Genomic DNA, 15,781 nt, shown 5'->3' on the forward strand with positions numbered 1-15,781 from the left:
AAGGAAACAAAAGAGAGTGCCAATTCTTTGACTATCTCTAAATATTTGGTTAGCCTTTCACCTTTAACAGTATAGGATCCATTAAAATGATTTGTAATTAATAATGAATCTACATGTACCTCAAGGTACCTGATCCCCATATGCTTAGCAATTTGTAAACCAGCAATCAAGGCTTCATATTCAGCCTCATTGTTAGTGGTTTGGAACTCACAAGCTATGGAGTGGGGTATTATGTCCCCCTATGGCGATTTTAGTAGTATACCAAGCCCTGTGCCTTTGACATTTGAGGATCCATCAGTATAGAGTATCCAAGGGTCCTTGGTCTCCTCCAGCTACTGGACTTCTAATTCGGCTTTCTTTTGTAAATCACTACTGAAATCAGCCACAAAGTCGGCCAATGCTTGGGATTTGATGGCTGTCCTAGGCTCATATCTTATATCATAGGCACTAAGCTTCACTGCCCACTTAGCCATCCTTCCAGACATCTCGGGTTTCCTGAGGACATTCTTAATTGGAAAATTAGTTTTAACAACAATAACATGAGTTTCAAAATAATGTCTCAACTTAGTAGATGCCATAATTAATGCAAGAATAAGCTTTTCAAGGTGTGAATACCTGGATTCAGCATCAAGTAAACTCTTACTTACATAATAGACAGGATGTTGTGTACCTTCATGATCCTTAACAAGGACTGCACTTACTGCTTTTGAGGATACTGCAAGATATAAGGATAACACATCTCCTTTTTCTGGTTTCATCAAGGCTGGGGCTGAGGATAGGTATTCTTTGAGAGCTCGTAAAGCACTCTCATGCTTCTCAGTCCACTCAATTTTCTTGTTCTTTATTAGGATATCATAGAATTCTTTGCACTTCTCCGAGGATTTGGATATAAATCTGTTCAAAGCTGCTATCCTGCCTGTTAGCCTTTGCACATCCTTAGCATTGGCAGGAGTTTTGATATTCACCAAGGCTTTGATTTGTTCCGGGCTAGCTTCAATGCCTCTCTTGGTCACCATATATCCTAAGAATTTACCTGCTTTAACACCAAAGTGACATTTTGAAGGATTAAGTTTCATGTTATATCTGTCAAGGATATCGAATGCTTCCTCCAAGTCTCTTAGGTGATCCTCAGCTTTTATGGACTTTACCACCATATCATCTATATAAACCTCCATAGTTTGTCCAATCTGATCCTTGAACATCATATTCACCAGTCTTTGATATGTGGCACCTGCATTCCTTAATCCAAACGGCATAGCAATATAACAATATATACCGGTTGGAGTCATAAAAGCCGTATCCTCTTGATCAGATGGTTCCATCTGAATTTGTTGAAATCCAGATGAAGCATCCATAAAAGTCAACAGTTCATGACCCGCCGTTGCATCCACCATGGAGTCAATGTGGGGTAATGGGAAAGGATCCTTGGGACATGCCTTATTTAAATCTGTAAAATCGACACATACCCTCCACTTTCCATTTTTCTTTTGAACAACAACCACATTGGCCAACCATCTTGGATACTTGACCTCTCTAATCATACCTACCCGGAGCAATTTCTCTACCTCTTCGAATAATAGCATTTCTTTCCGGTGCAAACTTTCTCCTTTTTTGGTGGATTGGTTTGAATGACTTGTCAATGCCAAGTTTATGAGTTATAATATCCTTAGATATACATGTCATATCCTCATGCTTCCATGCAAAAGTAGTCTTTCTTCTTTTGAGGAAGGATACAAGATCTTCTTTCATTTTGCCAAGGATCCCTGATCCGATATAGATTTTGGATTCAGGATCATCAGGATCCATGAGAATTTCTACCACATCCTTCTCTCTTGCCTCCAAGACATCCCTTGGAGGATACTTTGATTGCTATTGCTCCCTTGATTTTGAGGCTGGTTTCATTGATGAAGTGTAGCAATCCTTAGCCTCCTGCTGATCACTATCAATCTTGACTATTCCCCAAGGACTAGGGAGCTTCACACATTGATGGTAGGTAGATGGGACTGCCTTCATATCGTGTATCCAGGGCCTGCCAAGGATAACATTACAACAAGATAAACAGTCAATAACACAGAATTTTTGATAATTATGTAATCCTTCAACATAAATTGGGAGTTTAATGTCCCCCAGGGTGTTCTTGGTTTCGCCACTAAATCCCACGAGCACGGAGGATCTTGGTATGATATCTGATTCAGGGATACCCATTTTCTTCAGAACATCTAGTTGGATAATGTTCACTGAGCTTCCTCCGTCAATAAGGATCCTGTGGACAAAATGGTTAGAAATAAAAAGAGTAATAACTAAACCATCGTGATGGGGATCCTGGATGTCAACACGAACATCCTCATCAAAGGTTATGACTTTTCCTTCAGAGACACTTGATGTTCGAACAGGTCTTTCTCCATTATCCATTTTAGCTTCCTTTGCATGCCTTTTAGCTGCTGAGAGGGATGTACCACAGATGTCTGATCCTCCAGAAATAAAGTTTATCACTTGTGCATCTGCTGGAGGGGCCGGAGCTTTGTCAGGGATCCTTTCAGGATCCTGAGTCCTTGATTTTTTTCTACCCAACAATTCTTTTAAATGCCCCTTGCTCAATAAGTATCCAATTTCCTTTCTCAATGCAATGCATTCCTCTGTTAAATGCCCAAAATCCTCATGGTATGCACACCACTTTGATTTGTCTTTGGTTGCAGCCGGTCTGTCATTTTTTCTAGGCCATCTGGCTTTGTCTCCTAGATTCTGCATTGCAAGGATTAGTTCATTGTTATCAACAGAAAAACAATATTCAGAAATTGGAGGATAATCTTCATCATCATCTTCTTGATCTACAGCATGCACGTTCTGGTTATCAGATCTATTATAGGATTTGAATTTGTTGTTCTTGAATGAGGATCCTTGCTTTTCTTGTTTTGAGGATCCTGCTAATCTCTCATGGATCCTTTTGTCATCCTCTAGCCGGATGAACCTGAGTGCCTGGGTTCTTACCTCATCTAGGTTCCTGCATGGTGTCATAACAAGATCATCATAGAACAATGAATCCCTAAGCAATCCCATTTTGAAGGCCTCAACAGCCGTGGCTATATCCAAGTTGGGAATGTATAAGGATTCTTTACTAAATTTGGTTATGTAATCCCTTAATGATTCATTATGACCCTGGGTTATCCTATATAGATCACTAGTTAATCGCTCAAATTTTCTACTACAAGAAAACTGATTATTGAATAAGTTAACTAGATTAGCAAATGAGGTAATAGAGTAAGGGGGAAGACTTAGCAGCCATTTGAGAGCTGATCCAGTAAGAGTGGATCCAAATCCCTTGCATAGGCATGCTTCCTTTAACCTTTCTGGAATTGGATTGATCTCCATCCTTTCCCTGTATTGTGTTATGTGTTCCTCAGGATCCGTCGAACCATCATACAGCTTCATAGTTGGAACATGGAATCTTTTGGGTATCTCAGCATCACAGATTGGTGGTGCAAAACGAGATATCCTGTGGCTTCCATCTGCAATCTCCGGGATGGGTTTGACCACTCCTGGAACACTTGATATCATATCCTTCAGTTTTTGCAATTCTCTGGCCATAGCATGGTTGATACCTGTATCCTGCATGAATCCATGGTTAGTGGTAAGAGAATTATTATATGTGTTACCTCCCATCGGGTTCAAGTTAGGAACATTGGATGTGAATCCATATTGCTGGGACTCTGGAATGATGGAAGGACCAGTAGAAGCAATGGTCTGCATCGGAATAAAATCTCCTTGATGGACATCGGAACTTCCTGTTTGCAAACTCCTCAAGGATCCTGGCATCTGGAAGAATCCCTGAAACTGGGATGATCCTGGAACAAAGGAGGATCCTTGAACCTGGGATGATCCTGGAACAAAGGAAGATCCTTGAACCTGGGATGATCCTAGAACAAAGGAGGATCCTTGAACCTAGGATGATCCTGGAACAAAGGAGGATCCTTGAACCTGGGATGATCCTGGAACAAAGGAGGATCCTTGAACCTGGGATGATCTTGGAACAAAGGAAGATACTTGAACCTGTGATGATCCTGGAACAAAGGAAGATCCTTGAACCTGCTGCGCTCCTGAGTAGGCTCCTGAATTCATGAAGGATCCCATATGCTGAGGATAAGATCCTGCTGGCTGGAAATATGAACCTGATGCCTGAGTCACTATTGCTGAACCGTAGTGCACTCCTTTTGGTCCACCCACATATTGAACATCTGGAACCTCTGATGGCTGAGAAGTAATCACCGGAATGTCAAAATTCAAAGATCTGGGCACCAGTGGGGAATGATCCTCTGCCGCTTTCTTTTGTTTCTTGAGATCTCCGATTTCTTTGAGGATCCTATCATTGGTCTTGTCCTGTTGCTGTATATGATCCTTCATCTGCAAAATCAAAGTAAACATATCACTAGTAGTGGGAGTGTAAGGAGCAGAAGAAGTTAAAGGTTTAGAGAAAATGGGAGTTGGTTTCTTCTCAGCATTTTTCTGAGATCCAGCAGGAGGTGGAGGCAAAGGTGGAATGCCCTGAGACGAATTGACTGCAGACATTGCAGTAGAGGTATTCTTCAATGATGAAGCCATATATTCGTATGCAATGAACCGGAATGATCACCAACAAAAAACTTCTTAGGAATGAAGCACCAAGTGCCCCACGGTGGGCGCCAAACTGTTTTGGTCAAAAATCTAATGAGGATAATGCAACTAAACTCTTAGTTACAGGGAATGATGCTTGAAATGAAGAACAATAATAAGGATCACTTCGATGTAAATTGCACGAATGACACAAGGATTTATACGAGGAAAAAGCCCTTGATCAATGAATGATCTCCGGCATAAAAAACCTCGGGTGATGGAAACTACCGATCACCAAGCTCAAATAAATCAATAAAAGTTTACAACTTCGGATAGTGACGAGCTAAGTACAAGGATCACTATGGTTAATCGTGTGAAAGTGTGAGAATTGTTAAGTATTTGATGAAAGCTTTGAGACTGCAATTGCTCGAGAGTGTGTGTGTAACCAAAAATGGCTAAGTGTTCTAAATTTAGCTCGTCACCCCTTTAAAAATGAAAGCTAACTAAGCTAACTAATTGTCCGACTTTTGTGCCATGCTCCCACGTTCTCCACAACGTCCATTTCTATTCAAATGTGTGCGAAATACCCGTGGAATATTCCATAGTAACGTTGCCAAGACCAAGTCAAGCTCAATACTCCTGCAAAACAATACGAAACACAAACAGCCAATCGTTAGTATGAGGATCCTTAGGGTGATCCATGATCCTGATCCTGAAGCTCTTCTGAGGATCACTATCTGTCACAGAAGTAAGGATCACTATCAGGATAGCAAATAAGGATCACTAATTGTTAGAAAATCCTCCCCTAACAATCTTATTTCAGGATTGAGTCTTCTAAAGGCAGCAAGCCTATCTTTGGCAGCAGGAGACAGTTTGAGGTGTGAGACGGTAACAGCTGCATAACAAAGAACAAAAGGGTGTTAGTGATCCTCATACAAAAGGAGACTGTCTGGTGATCCTTCTCAGGATCCTCTATCCTACCATGGGTGGCCCATTTTCTTGGTAGATCCTTTCCATTGGGGATAGTATCTCTTCTGACAAATAAAAAACGCCGTTTCCAGTTGGTGTCATTCTTGGTGGCTTGAAAGATTGGGTGTTCTTCACCAGGTCTACGTTTGAAAAAGTATCGGTGGGATCCAAAGGTAGTGAGATCATACATCTCGCCCAGCTCTGACATTCCTAGGTCAATCCCCTCTTGCTCAATGATCCTTTCAAGGGTATACAAAACCCTCCAGATCATCGGCATGACTTGGATATAAGAGATGCCAGTAAGAGAGAAGAAGGACTGGGTAAAGGCCGGGAAAGGATAGGTGTATCCTATAGTGAACGGAGTAACAGGGAAGGCAACTCATGTTTCAGAAATGTGATCGCTCAGGGCAGTGGGATCGAAGGATTTAAATATGGTGTCCGCAGGAAAGCAATAGCGGATCCTATCGATCTGAGGATCAGTGAAACAGCAGCGTTCCTTTGCGGAATCTGTGATGATTCCTTGACTTTTAAAAGGGCTGTTTTTCTGGTGATCCTTAGCAGGAGAGTTCCAGAGCAACATTTTCGGCAAGATGATGGTAAAAGCAATAAAACAGAGTAAGAGAAGGAAGAAGATGAAGAGGGAATACCTGTTTGTTCTTCGGATGAGAATATAAAGGGAGTTCTCTTGAGTTTAAATGCAAACTGATCCTATCTTTATCTCCTATTTATAATCATGATCTTGCAGGGTTGTCACTTCGGTGACGTCAAAATGGTAACAGCTAGTTCGAAATTAACGGCTATAAATCTGTTAGTTAGTTGCAGATAAGATCAACAAAATACAACTCGTATATGTTACATAATTACTCCTTATATTTTGGGGGCAATTGTTAGGGCAGGATTTTTAATGACCTATGATCCTCATGTGTTATCCTATTAGTGATCCTTACTTCTGTGACAGATAGTGATCCTCAGAAGTGCCTCGGGATCAGGATCATGGATCACCCTAAGGATCCTTATACTAACGATTGTTTACTTTGAATTTCGTATTGCTTTGCAGGAGTAACAAGTTGGACTTGGTCTTAGCAACGTTACTAAGGAATATTCCATGGTTATTTCGCAGCTGTTTGACTGAAAATGGACGTTGTGGAGAACGTGGGAGCATGGCACGAATTGCGGATAGTATGTTAGGCTAGTTAACTTCTATTTTTAAAAGGGGTAGCGAGCTAGCTTTAGAAACACTTGGCTAATTTTGGCTACACACACTCGTACGGCAACACTCTTGAGCATACAGCAAAACACTTAGCGATTTTACACATTTTCTGCACTTTACACTATAGTGATCCTTGTACCTAGCTCGCTATTATCCGAAGTTGTAAACATTTATTGGTTAATTGGAAGTTGGTGATCGCTAGTTTCCATCACCCGACGTTTTTTATGCCGGAGATCATTCATTGATCAAGGGCTTTTTCCTCGTATAAATCTTTGTGTCACTTGTGCAATTTACTTCTAAGTGATCCTCATTGATATTCATCAATTCAAGCATCATACCCCGTAACAAAGAGTTTGGTTGCATTATCCTCATCTGATTTTTGACCAAAACATTTAGTATGTTTAAAAAGAGTTCATTATTTTATTAAATGAGATCAATAGTTGTTTTGTGATCTGTTGGAAGGATGTTGTCTCTGTTACGGCCGACTCTTCAGTCGTTGAAGTTGAAAAGGATTATGGATCAAGTCCGAATGGAAAGCGGATGGCTCAAGATGCTGATGTTGCCAACGTTGGTGAGCTATCAACTAATGTGAGAAGAACCCGGAAGAAGCTGACTAAGGTTAACTATTAGATGCTTATGAAAAAATAATTGTTATGAGAGATAAGTAGAAACCACTTATTTTTGAAGAATCCCTGTGGTTTTTATTTATGTCTGTTAACTGTTGTTTTAACAAACTGTGGTTAAAAGTTTTGTTTGTAATGGCTACAATGATGAATATGTTATGTAATGTCTATTGGTTGAATATCAAGTAAGGTTAACCTTTATTATACATGTTTGGTGATATTGATGGACTGGATAAGTAGTAGGGTTGTATATTATAGTAAGATTGATGAATGAAAATTTAATCAATTGTTTAGTCGGAAAACTGTTGGTGTCTGAGATACATTAACATCTGTTAGAGGCTAAGCACTGTTATAGTGTGCTAACATATGTTAACCCCTAAGCAGTGTTAAAGATCTGTTAAAGGTTAAGCACTGTTATAGGGTGATTCAACAGACTATATGAGCTGTTGATCATCATCCGTTAAACATTTTATATTATAAATCTTTTGTTCAATTGTGTAATATCTGTTGGTGCATAGCAGAACTTAGGTTCATCATACATTTTGCTTCATCAGCAGAGGTTATAGCGTGCTATAACGTGCTAACTTCTGTTAACACTTAAGCACTGTTAAAGATCTGTTAAAGGCTAAGCACTGTTATAGCGTGCTTCAACAGACCTTATGAGCTGTTGATCATCATCTGTTAAAGATCTTATATTATAGATCTTTTGTTGAATTGTCTAATATCTGTTGGTGCACAACAGAACTTAGGTTCATTATACATTTTGCTTCATCAGCAGAGCTTCTCTTTAGCAAACTTTTGCTTCAGCAGTCTTTGTGTTAACAGGCCTTTCGGTTCATCAGCAGAGTTTGTTTGCCTCATGTGCTGAGGTTGTTTCGTTTAAGTAACAGACTTTTCTTTTAACAGTGGTTGTCTTCAACAGATGTTTTGGTTTGCAAAGTTTAGCGAAACAGATGTTGAGTTTGTCCCTTTGGTAGGAGCAGTTTTTAAAACACTGTTATTGGTAATTCCAAGTATACTATTTTATTAATTTTAAGTGTTATATTTCTTTTTGTTGAGTGACCAATAAATGTAATTGAAAATATTAATGTTTAGATGCAAAATATAGTAATTTTTACTTAAAAAATATAAAAAGGTAAAACCACAGTTTTGAAAGTATATACTGTTAGGGGAGGATTTCCTAATGACCTGTGATCCTCAAGTGTTATCCTGTTTGGTGATCCTTACTTCTGTGACAGATAGTGATCCTCAGAAGTGCTTCAGGATCAGGATCATGGATCATCCTAAGGATCCTTATACTAACGATTGTTGACTTTGAATTCGGTATTGTTTTGCAGGAGTACCGGCTTGGACTTGGTCATGGCGATATTCCTGGAGAATATTCCCTTCAATTCTGCACGTGCTTGACCATTGTGAACGTTATGGAGAACGTGGGGAGAAGGCACAAAATGCGGACAGTTAGTTAGGCTAGATATTTTCTATTTTTAAAGGGGATAGCGAGCTATTTTTAGAACACTTGGCTATTTTTTTGGCTACACACACTCGTACAACTGCACTCATCAGCTCACAGCGAAACACTTAGCAATTTTCATACATTTCTACACGATACACTATAGTGATCCTTGTACCTAGCTCGCTATCATCCGAAGTTGTAAAAGAATTGTTGTTTAATTTGAGTTGGTGATCGGTAGTTTCCATCACCCGAGGTTTTTTATGCAGGAGATCATTCATTGATCAAGGGCTTTTTCCTCGTATAAATCTTTGTGTCACTTGTGCAATTCATTTCTGAGTGATCCTCATTGTTGTTTACCAATTCAAGCATCATACCCCGTAACAGAGAGTTTGGTTGCATGATCCTTGTCTGATTTTTGACCAAAACAGTTTGGCGCCCACCGTGGGGCAATTGGTGCTTCATTCCTAAGAGATTCTCGTTCTCGTGATCATTTTGGTTCATTGCATTCAAGCACATGGCTTCATCATCAAAGAACACTTCTACTGCGATGTCTGTGGTCAATTCATCTCAGGGCATTCCACCTTTGCCTCCACCGCCTTCTGGACCTCAGAAAAATGCTGGGAAGAAACCAACTCCCATTTTCTCAAAACCTCCAGCTTCTTCTGCTTCTTATACTCCTACTACTAGTGACTTGTTTACTCTGATTTTGCAGATGAAGGAGCATATACTGCAGCAGGATAAGACCAATGAAAGGATTCTTAGAGAAATTGGAGACATAAAGAAACAAAAGAGATCGGCAGAGGATCATTCCCCACTGATGCCCAGATCTTTGAATTTCGATACTCCGGTTATAACTTCTCAGCTTTCAGTGGTTCCAGATGTTCAATATGTGGGAGGACCAAAAGGAGTGCATTACGGATCATTAGTAATGACTCAGGCTTCAGGTTCATACTTCCAACCAGCAGGATCCCATCCTCAGCATATAGGATCCTTCGCAAGCTCAGGAGGATACCCAGGAGCGCAGCAGATTCAAGGGTTCTGGCCATTTCAAGGATCATCGCAGGTTTAAGGATCCTCCTATGTTCCAGGATCCTCTCAGGTTCAAGGATCCTCCCAGCTTCAAGGATCCTCCTAGGTTCAAGGATCCTCTTATGTTCCAGGATCCTCTCAGGTTCAAGGATCCTCCCAGCTTCAAGGATCCTCTCAGTTTCATGGATCCTTCCAGATTCCGGGATCCTTAAGGAGTTTGCAGTCAGGGAGTTCAGATATCCATCAGGGAGATTTTATTCCAATGCAGACCATTGCTTCTACTGGTCCTTCGATCATTCCGGAGTCTCAACAATATGGATTCACATCCGCTCTTCCCAATTTGAACCCAATGGGAGGTAACACTTTCAATAATTCTTATACCACTAACCATGGCCTTATGCAGGATACAGGTATCAACCATGCCATGGCCAGATAATTGCAAAAGTTAAAGGATATGATATCGAGTGTCCCAGGAGTGGTCAAGCCTATCCTGGAGATTGCAGATGGGAGCCATAAGATATCTCGTTTTGCACCACCAATCTGTGATGCTGAGATACCCAGGAGGTTCCACGTGCCAACCATGAAGTTGTATGATGGTTCAACACACCCTGAAGAACACATAGCACAATACAGGGAAAGGATGGAGATCAATCTCATCCCGGAAAGGTTAAAGGAAGCATGTCTATGCAAGGGATTTGGATCCACTCTTACTGGATCGGCTCTTAAATGGCTGCTAAGTCTTCCCCCTTACTCTATTACCTCGTTTGCTAACCTAGTTAACCTATTTAATAACCAGTTTTCTTGTAGTCGAAAATTTGAGCGCTTAACTAGTGATCTGTATAGGATAACCCAGGGTCATAATGAATCATTAAGGGATTATATCACTAAATTTAGCAAAGAATCCTTAGATATTCCTAACCTGGATATAGCTACGGCTGTTGAAGCCTTTAAAATGGGATTGCTTAGGGATTCATTATTCTATGATGATCTTGTTATGACACCATGCATGAACCTAGATGAGGTAAGAACCCGGGCACTTAGGTTCATCCGGCTAGAGGATGACAAGAGGATCCAGGAGAGGCTAGCAGGATCCTCAAAGCAAGAGAAGCAAGGATCCTCATTCAAGAACAACAAGTTCAGATCCTACAACAAATCTGATAACCAGAATGTGCATGCTGTTGAACAAGAAGAGGATGACGAGGATTATCCTCCAATTTCTGAATATTGTTTTTCTGTTAGATAACAATGAACTAATCCTTGCGATGCAGAATTTAGGTGATAAAGCTAGATGGCCCAGGAAAAATGACAGACCAGCTGCAACTAAAGATAAGTCAAAGTGGTGTGCATACCATGAAGACTTTGGGCATCTCACAGAAGAATGCATTGCACTGGGAAAAGAAATTGGATACTTGTTGAGCAAGGGGCACTTGAAAGAATTATTGGGGAGAAAGAAGTCAAGGACTCAGGATCCTGAAAGGATCCCAGAGAAAGCTCCAGCCCCTCCAGCAGATGCACAAGTTATAAACTTTTTTTCTGGAGGATCAGACATTTGTGGAACATCCTTCTCAACAACTAAAAGGCATGCAAAGGAAACCAAGATGGATAATGGAGATAGACCTATCCGAACATCCAGTGTCTCCGAAGGAAAAGTCATAACTTTTGATGAGGATGATCGTGTTGACATTCAGGATCCTCATCACGATGGTTTGGTTATCACTCTTTTTATTTCTAACCATTTTGTCCGCAGGATCCTTATAGACAGAGGAAGCTCTGTGAACATTATCCAGCTTGATGTTCTTAAGAAGATGAATATCCCTGAATCCGATATCATACCAAGATCCTCTGTGCTCGTGGGATTCAGTGGCGAGACTAAGAATACTCTGGGGGACATTAAACTCCCAATCTATATCGAAGGCCTACATTCTTACCAAAAATTTTGTGTTATTGACCGTTTATCTTGTTGTAATGTTATCCTTGGCAGGCCTTAGATACATGACATGAAGGCAGTCCCGTCCACCTATCATCAATGTGTGAAGCTCCCTAGTCCCTGGGGAATAGTGAAGATTGATAGTGATCAGCAGGAGGCTAAGAACTGCTACACTTCATCAATGAAACCAGCCTCAAAGTCAAGGGAGCAATAGCAATCAAAGTATCCTCCAAGGGATGTCTTGGAGGCAAGAGAGCAGGATGTAGTAGAAATCCTTATGGATCCTGTTGATCCTGAATCCAAAATTTATATAGGATTAGGGATCATTGGCGAAATGAGAGAAGACCTCATATCCTTCCTCAAAAGGAGAAAAACTACCTTTGCATGGAAACTGTTAGGGCTGGATTTTACTGTAGGTGATCCTTACACATGATCCTAACCAGTGATCCTTCTTTCTTTGGCAGACAGTGATCCTCAGCAGAACTTCAGGATCAGGATCATGGGACATTATGGTGATCCTCACACTAACGGCCACTTCCGCTTAATACAATATTGCTTTGCAGGAACATCTAGCAGGATATACTCTAAAGACCATGATCCAGGGACGCGTCTTCACAAATATGGCAAGAGCTAAATCAGAGATAGACGTTGCACAGGATATGGAAACATGGCTTGATTCATGGGCAGCAATTTAGGCTAGATTATCTTTATTTCTAAAGGGGTAATGAGCTGATATTTAGTCATTTTACCTAAAATAAGTCACCTACACATGTATAAGTACCACTCTTCTTCATTCGGAAGAGGACACACGACATACGACACAACTCTCAAACACTTAGACACTCAGTGATCCTTGTACTCAGCTCATTACTATCCGAAGTTGTAACTACATTTTTATTATATTGAAGTTGGTGATCGGTAGTTGCCATCACCCGAGGTTTTTTATGCCGGAGATCATACATTGATCAAGGGCTTTTTCCTCGTATAAATCATTGTGTCTTTGCATATTTCACATTGAAGTGATCCTTTACTTTTTCTACAAACCAAGCATCATACCCCGTTTACTTAAAGTTTGGTTGCATTATCCTTGTGTGATTTTTTACCAAAACAGTTTGGCGCCCACCGTGGGGCAATTGGTGCTTCATTCATAAGAAAATCTTTTGTTCGAAATCATTTCAAAGAATTACATGGCTTCATCATTGAAGAACACGTCCACGGCGATGTCTGCGGTCACTTCATCACAGATCACCTTGCCTCCTCCACCGGCAGGATCTCAGAAAAATACTGAAAAGAGATCAACTCCCACTTTCTCTAAACCTCTATCTTCTTCTGCTATGAATTCTTCTATTCCCAGTACTAGTGATGTATTTGCTTTGATTTTGCAGATGAAGGATCGTATGCAGCGGCAAGATGAAACTAACGAAAGGATCCTCAGGGAAATTGGAGATCTCAAAAGACAAAAGAAAGCGGCAGAGGATCATTCTCCACTAATGCCCAAATCCTTGAGCTTTGATACTCCAATGATCACTTCCCAGCCATCAGGGATCCCGGACGTGCAAATTATAGGGGAGTCAAGAGGATCACGTCTCAACTCGGCAGCAATGACTCAGACATCAGATTCACATTTTCAGCCAATAGGATCCTATCCTCAGTACATGGGATCCTTCATGAATCCGGGAGCCTATCCGGGGGCACAGCAGTTTCAAGGATCCTACTTTATTCCAGGATCATTCCAGGGCCAAGGATCCTCCTTTGTTCCAGGATCATCCCAGGTTCAAGGATCCTCCTTTGTTCCAGGATCATCCCAGGTTCAAGGATCCTACTTTATTCCAGGATCATTCCAGGGCCAAGGATCCTCCTTTGTTCCAGGATCATCCCAGGTTCAAGGATCCTCCTTTGTTCCAGGATCATCCCAGGTTCAAGGATCCCCCTTCGTTCCAGGATTATCCCAGATACCAGGATCCCTAAAAAGTTTGCAAACAGGAAGCCTAGATGTCCATCAAGGGGACTTCATCCCAATGCAGACCATTGCTTCCACTGGTCCCTCCGTTGTTCCAGAATCCCAGCAATATGGATTCCCTAACTTGAACCTAATGGGAGGTAACACTTTAAATAATTATCCTACTACTAACCATGGATTCATGCAGGATACAGGTACCAACCATGCTATGGCCAGGGAATTACAGAAACTAAAGGACATGATCTCAAGTGTTCCAGGGGTAGTCAAGCCTATCCCAGAGATTGCAGATGGAAGCCACAAGGTATCTCGCTTTGCACCACCAATTTGTGATGCAGAGGTACCCAAAAGGTTCCATATCCCTACCATGAAGCTGTATGATGGCACAACGGATCCAGGGGAGCATACAGCACAATACAGGGAAAGGATGGAAATCAATCCTATCCCAGAAAAGTTGAAAGAAGCATGCCTATGTAAAGGATTTGGATCCACTCTAACTGGATCAGCTCTTAAGTGGCTGCTAAGTCTTCCCCCTTACTCTATTACTTCATTTGCTAATTTAGTTAATTTATTCAATAACCAATTCTCTTGTAGTAGAAAATTTGAAAAATTAACTAGTGATTTGTACAGGATAACTCAAAATCATAACGAATCATTAAGAGATTATATAACTAAATTTAGTAAAGAATCCTTGGACATTCCCAACTTGGATATGGCTACGGCTGTTGAAGCCTTCAAAATGGGACTGCTTAAGGATTCATTATTCTATGATGATCTTGTTATGACACCATGCAGGAATTTAGATGAAGTAAGAACTCGAGCACTCAGGTTTATCCGGCTAGAGGATGACAAAAGGATCCAGGAGAGACAAGTAGGATCCTCAAAACAAGATAAGCAAGGATCCTCCTTCAAAAACAACAAGTTCAAATCCTACCAAAGAAACGAGAACAAGAATGTGCACGCTGTCGACCAAGAAGAGGATGATGAAGAATATCCTCCCATCTCAGAATATTGTTTTTCTGTTGATAATCATGAACTAATCCTTGCAATGCAGAATCTAGGTGAAAAGGCTAGGTGGCCCAGGAAGAATGATAAACCATCCGGGACTAAAGACAAGTCCAAATGGTGTGCATACCATGAGGATTTCGGGCACTTAACTGAAGATTGCATAGCCTTACGAAAAGAAATCGGATACCTGCTAAGCAAGGGGCATCTAAAAGAATTGTTGGGGAGAAAAAAGCAAAGGACCCAGGATCCTGAAAGGATCCCTGAAAAGGCTCCAGCACCTCCGGCAAACGCACAAGTGATTAACTTCATATCCGGAGGATCAGACATTTGTGGTACATCCTTCTCAGCGGCCAAAAGACATGCAAAAGAATCAAAAATGGATAATGGAGAAAGGCCTATTAGAACCTCGAGTGTCTCAGAAGGGAAGATGATAACATTTGATGAGGATGATCGCGTCAATGTTCAGGATCCTCACCATGATAGCTTAGTTATCACTCTCTTTATCTCTAACCATTTTGTCCGCAGGATCCTTATTGACGGAGGGAGCTCAGTGAACATTATCCAGCTTGATGTCTTGAAGAAGATGGGAATCCCAGAATCAGACATCACACCAAGATCCTCCGTGCTTGTAGGATTCAGTGGGGAAACGAAGAAAACTCTGGGGGACATCAAACTCCCAATCTACGTGGAAGGATTACATAATTACCAAAAATTTTGTGTTATTGACTGTTTATCTTGTTGCAACGTTATCCTTGGCAGGCCTTGGATACATGACATGAAAGCAGTTCCATCTACCTACCATCAATGTGTGAAGCTCCCTAGCCCATGGGGGATAATCAAGCTCGACAGTGATCAGCAAGAGGCTAAGGATTGCTATACCTCATCCATGAAGCCAACCTCGAAGCCAAGGGAGCAATAGCAATTACAGTATCCTCCGAGGAATGTCTTGGAGGCAAGGGAACAAGATGTAGATGAAATCCTCTTGGATCCTAGTGATCCTGAATCAAAAATCTATATC

General features: G+C 41.0%; 1 long non-coding RNA gene across 1 annotated transcript in view; it reads left to right on the forward strand.

Annotated features, from left to right (window-relative positions):
* LOC118488006 overlaps window positions 1-7,232 on the forward strand; it is a 51,150-nt gene extending 43,918 nt beyond the window's left edge. Inside the window, exon 3 of the long non-coding RNA XR_004883244.1 lies at window positions 7,207-7,232. This is a non-coding gene — a long non-coding RNA (uncharacterized LOC118488006). The remainder of the gene's footprint in view (window positions 1-7,206) is intronic.
* Window positions 7,233-15,781: the final 8,549 nt, after the last annotated feature.

Source organism: Helianthus annuus, chromosome 2 (genome assembly GCF_002127325.2).
Source record: "Helianthus annuus cultivar XRQ/B chromosome 2, HanXRQr2.0-SUNRISE, whole genome shotgun sequence".
Lineage (NCBI taxonomy): Eukaryota > Viridiplantae > Streptophyta > Magnoliopsida > Asterales > Asteraceae > Helianthus > Helianthus annuus.